Source organism: Felis catus, chromosome B4 (assembly GCF_018350175.1).
Source record: "Felis catus isolate Fca126 chromosome B4, F.catus_Fca126_mat1.0, whole genome shotgun sequence".
NCBI lineage: Eukaryota > Metazoa > Chordata > Mammalia > Carnivora > Felidae > Felis > Felis catus.
In genome coordinates this window covers 85305859-85311127 of record NC_058374.1, presented here as the reverse complement: position 1 = coordinate 85311127, position 5269 = coordinate 85305859, and the positions used below count along the sequence as shown (strand labels likewise).

The 5269-nt window shown below is 35.8% G+C and overlaps 1 non-coding gene across 1 annotated transcript; it reads right to left on the bottom strand.

Annotated features, from left to right (window-relative positions):
• Nucleotides 1-248: 248 nt before the first annotated feature.
• On the bottom strand, nucleotides 249-355 carry LOC111561555. Its single transcript, XR_002744201.1, has one exon. It is a non-coding gene; the product is annotated as a U6 spliceosomal RNA (small nuclear RNA).
• Between the last annotated feature and the right edge of the window lie 4914 nt (nucleotides 356-5269).

The window sequence follows — 5269 nt, the reverse complement described above, 5'->3', positions numbered from 1 at the left end:
CTTAAACTTATACAATGTTATATGTCAGTTATATCTCAATAGAGCTGAGGAAGAAAATAGAACAAAAAGTGTATGAAAACCTTGTGCAGTGGAAATGTGATTGACTTTATTTCACAGCAGATAATTTTTTTTTTAAGACAGTTACGGTAATTTCATCACCCTTGCCAGTAATTGCTTCAGGCCCAGTTTTTTAAATGATGCATGAAACCTGCTAAGGGGTGTAGAGACATGTGTCTTGTTCTTTTAAAAAATATATGGAATGGTTCGTGAATTTGCGTGCGTCATCCTTGCATAGGAGTCATGCTAATCTCTGTATTATTCTGAAAAGCAATATATGACAAGACAATCTCTCGTCCGTATCTTCTCTGATATATGAAAAGATGCCATCTTCCTACCAGCTTAATGATGAAGACGCCATTTCTTTTGTTTATTTTGAGAGAGAAAGAGAAAGAGAGCACAGCGGGGAAGGGTCAAAGAGGAGGGACAGAATCCCAAGCAGGCTCCATGCAATCAGTGCAGAGCCTGCCGGGAGGCTTGAACTCACAAACTGTGAGATCGTGACCTGAGCCGCAATCGAGGGTCAGATGCTTAACTGACTGCACCACCTACATGCCTCAAATGTTGAAGACACCATTAAGGAAAATAGGAGAAAAAAAGGGAGAAAAAATGTGAGTCTCTGATATCATCCTTGAATAGCCGAATCAACCAACACTAGAATCTATTCTAACTCTTACTATGATGTGAAATAATGACTCTCCATACTGTTCAAGCTTATTGTCGTCAAAGTTTGCTATTTCTTGTAGCCGAAAACCAACTAACCAATATATGGAGGGGTATGAGGAAGTATTAAACAATCTAGAGAAGAGATGCAAAACGAGAACACCAAGCTGTTCAAGAGGATGGCTTTAGTGCACAATTTTGTTGTCTGTAGAAGTCACAAGGAGATGAATTTCAGCGTAATATAAAACTTGTCAGAGCTGTCTAAAAAGGCACATTTGCCCTAAGACGTAGTAAATTCTCTCTCACCAGAGTTTGGCCAATCACTTCTTAGTTATGCTCCAAATTAGAGAAATTAGGCTATATACCTCATAGTCATCCCAACACTGGGATTTTTCTTTGTTACTGTGAAAGTTGAAAGAAACATTACTCAAGGTGGGGGGGGGGGGGCAAAGTCTAGACCTAAAGCTTAACTATAAAACAATCTTTCTTTTGTTGACTACTTTAGGGAAACTGCCCTTATATTTTCAGTTCTCTAATCTATGTATTTGTTGAATCTTTGCTAAGTTTCTAGACTGTGTTAGTAATTGTGAGACTAAAAATACTGCTTAATTACTACATTAAAGATTTTAATTTGTAACTGGGATATATTTCCATTCAGTGAAAAATAAACTCAGACATATAAATTGAGTGTCAAAATTTGTGATAGAACTAATAAAGGGTTTGGTTAAAACAGCAAGCAGGAAAATCAATATTAGCTAAAATAGTTGACCTTGAGCTTGACTTTAGGAGAGGGTGAAAACTTACCAAGTGCTGATCTTGACAACATATGCATAAATGTTATATAATAGTGTCGTTAACAATAGAGTCAAATGGATATAATGTCACTTTGAGTCAGTACTAATTATGCAATTGTCAATACTAGGTCTCACTATATGGAAGTATTAAATAAAATGTCAGAACTATGCCAGAGTTAAAATCAAGATACAAATTTAATTTTGTCTTTGTCATTTTGGGGAAAAGTCTACTTTTAATAGCAGGTATAGAACTCATAAACTAGAAACCGTTACACTTATTTCAAAAGAAACTTTTTTTTTTCCTGTTGATACCATTTGGGAGAAATAACATTTCCAGGAATGTTCTTCTTCCTCACCTTCTCTCCCACATTATTTATGGTTTACAAAGAAGATCTTGATTGTTTACGGTGACTATTTCGTAAGGTGACATTTCTGTATTTGACCTGACCTTTGCACAGGACATAAAGAAGCTGAATACTGCAAAAGCTCTTACAAACAACAGTGTGTTTTTGGATTGTTGGAGAGTGTAACAAAATTAACCAGGAGAGTACAGTAGAGAGATTCAATAAATTAAACCAGTAATGAGAGAACTACATGGAAACTCCAGCAGGAGTTGTTTATCTACCTTCAAATCTAATAAATCACATTAATTAAAAAGAGAGAGATCCTGGTTTTTACTGAAGTAAGTTCTCTGATTTCCCTGCTGTCAGGTACATTAGTCCATTTACCATGTGTGGAGTTTTTAAGAAGGAATAAATGGAGAAAGCACAGCACAAAAAGGCAGAAAGAAAAAAGGTAGGGCCAATCATAATCCCGCGGGGTTACTAACGATTCTATAAATCATCTGATCCAACGTGACCTCCTGCTGTTACCAGCAGAAACACTGCTCTCATTTGCATTTTTAAAAAAATTTTCTGTTTTACAAGTGGTGAAAGAAAGATGAGTTCGGCTAAGAGTTCATTATCTCTCCCACACCCCTCCCGCCACACGTGGGTTTCGGTGAAAGAAAGCATTTGCAAAATAGGTTCTTATACTGTGCTCCCTTTGCCTTGCGTGTGGCCGAATTAATTTCAAACCATTCCATTTTTAACATAAAATCACATCTCAAGAGAATGGACCTACTTCTAGGAAATCAAAAAGTCTGTTCCTCAAGTGCGTACTTCTGCCAACTGACCTGTTCCAAGTTCACCATTTCAAGCATAGGGCAAAAAATGTACAATGATCATGTGTTTTCTTTGAACCACAGGTATGAGTAGTTTCTTTAGAATAAGGAAATACAAAGCTGTCTACTCTCCTTTCTGTGAGGGTTTCACTGAGCAAGGATTTGTGGTTTGATAACTTTGGTTCGCCATTTCAACTTCAAAGAAAAATCACAAACCCACCAAAAGTTTCCCCTGAAATTTACACATCTTTCTGAAAGATTATGCTATGATGTTTCAGCGATGTTTCTTGCATGAAAATGTGCCCTGTTGGATATAAGGTAATAAATTTCCAATTTCCTATTTTAAAAGCAATGTTTTCATGAAGTATTTAAGCATAAGTAGCATTAACATACTTTACACCTGAAGGTGAAATGCAGGGAAATAGCTTTTACAGAGGGAAAAATAATATCCCATTATTTGGATAGTTTCTCATTAAAACTTAAATATTGGCAACACAGGCTTTTCTAGTTTGTCTATTTTTTGGTATTAGAGAGATATGGTTGTAAGTCTTTATCAGGTTTTTCTTTTTCAGATGTTTTCTCAGAACACATTCCTCTTCAGCAATCTCAGGTCTAACCACCTAAGTCTTAAAGAAAACACACCTGGGCCCAAAGCTGCTTGCAGGTACTAGTTTATTCTTACTTTTTCCTTCTCAATCCGTTTATTTAAAAAGATGTCTAACTCACAGCCCTCAGTTGTTTTGATTTTTATTTCCTTCTCAACCTAGTACAACCTGGTTTCTTTCTCCACCTTTTAATGAAATGGCTTTACTAAGGATACTAAAAACTTCCATTTTGCCAAAACCAATGGATATTTTTGTTTTTACTTTAATCTCTCTCCAACCCTTAAACTGATTGATGCACAGTCTTAGAAAACTTCCTAATGTCACATACAACTTTCTTTCCTGGTTCTTTTTTTTTTTAATTTTTTTTTTAACATTTATTTATTTTTGAGACAGAGAGAGACAGAGCATGAACAGGGGAGGGGCAGAGAGAGAGGGAGACACAGAATCGGAAGCAGGCTCCAGGCTCTGAGCCATCAGCCTAGAGCCTGACGCGGGGCTCGAACTCACAGACCGCGAGATCGTGACCTGGCTGAAGTCGGACGCTCAACTGACTGAGCCACCCAGGCGCCCCTCTTTCCTGGTTCTCATGAAAACCTTTTAACTTATTCACTCATTTACTCAACAAATTCTGTTGAATGCGACTGAAGGTCAAGTTCTCTTTCCTGGCTCCTCAGCTATCTCTACTCCTTAAATGTTGGAAGTCCTCAATCTATTTGCTTTCCCCAGGAAACACATTTACCTAGATCGGTTTAGCCAAAACCACTGGTAATGATTCTAAAACTCAATTCTCCAGCAAGACCTCACTCTTACTATTCCCAGTTTCAGGACCCTGTTTATGTTGATGTTCAAGATACCATGTACTAACTAAGAATTGTTGTAAAAATAAAATGTTTAAGATATTTCTTCTACTTTATCCCTTTATATTTTTCTAATTATCTTACAATTTCAAAAGTGTGAGATTACAAATTCAAAAGTGTGAGATTACAAAATAAAAAGTCAATGTCCTCCTAGTGTAAAAAGAAAAGGCAGTATCACAAGAAGAGTGGGGAATATTAAGACAGAAATTATAAAAATTTAGGAAAATTTTCTAGCGCCATGCACGAAATATGTAACTTTTGAGAATTTGCATTTTTTTAATCTTGCAAAATAGTGGGCAACCATCCCTATGAGCTTACACAAATCTACACAATGTTTCCAAATATCATACTGCACAGTTGCATAGTAGCCCAACACATAATGTCTTAGCCATGTCTCTAGTACTAAAAGCTCAGATGGTTTTACAGGTTTCTATTACTGCACTTAATATTCTTGTATGCATAATTTTGCAGTATTCATGTAAAGGAAATTCTAAGATAAATTTCTTTTTATTCTGGCTTTTTGAGATCTAATTGACAAATAAAATCTGTATATACTGTATGTCTTGTACATTGTGTACAAGGTACAACTTGATTTTTTGATATCCTCATACATTATAAAATGATTACCACAAACAAGTTAAAACATCCATCACTTCTCATACTTTTTTGTTGTGTTAGAACACTTAAGATCTACTCCCTTAGCAAATTCTAAGTATACATTAGAGCATTACCAGTTATGCCGCCAAGCTGTAACATTGGATTTTCAGAAATTATTCCATCTTATTACTAAAAAGTATACACTTTAATCGCTATTTTGCCATTTCTTCCACTCCCGAACTCTTGCAACCATCATTCATCCTACTTTCTGGTTCTGTAAGTTTGACTTTTTTTCAGATTCTACATATAAGTGGAATCATCTGGTATTTGTCTTTTGGTGTCCGGCTTATTTCACTTAGAGTAACAGCTTCGAAGGTTATGCATGTTATTACAAAGAGCAGGATTTCCCCCTTTTCGTGGCTTAATAGTATCTCAATATAATGTATTCATTATAATATATAATGAGATATATACCTCACATTTTCTTTCTCCATTCACTTGTCGACCCTTAGGTTGTTTCTATATATTAGCTGT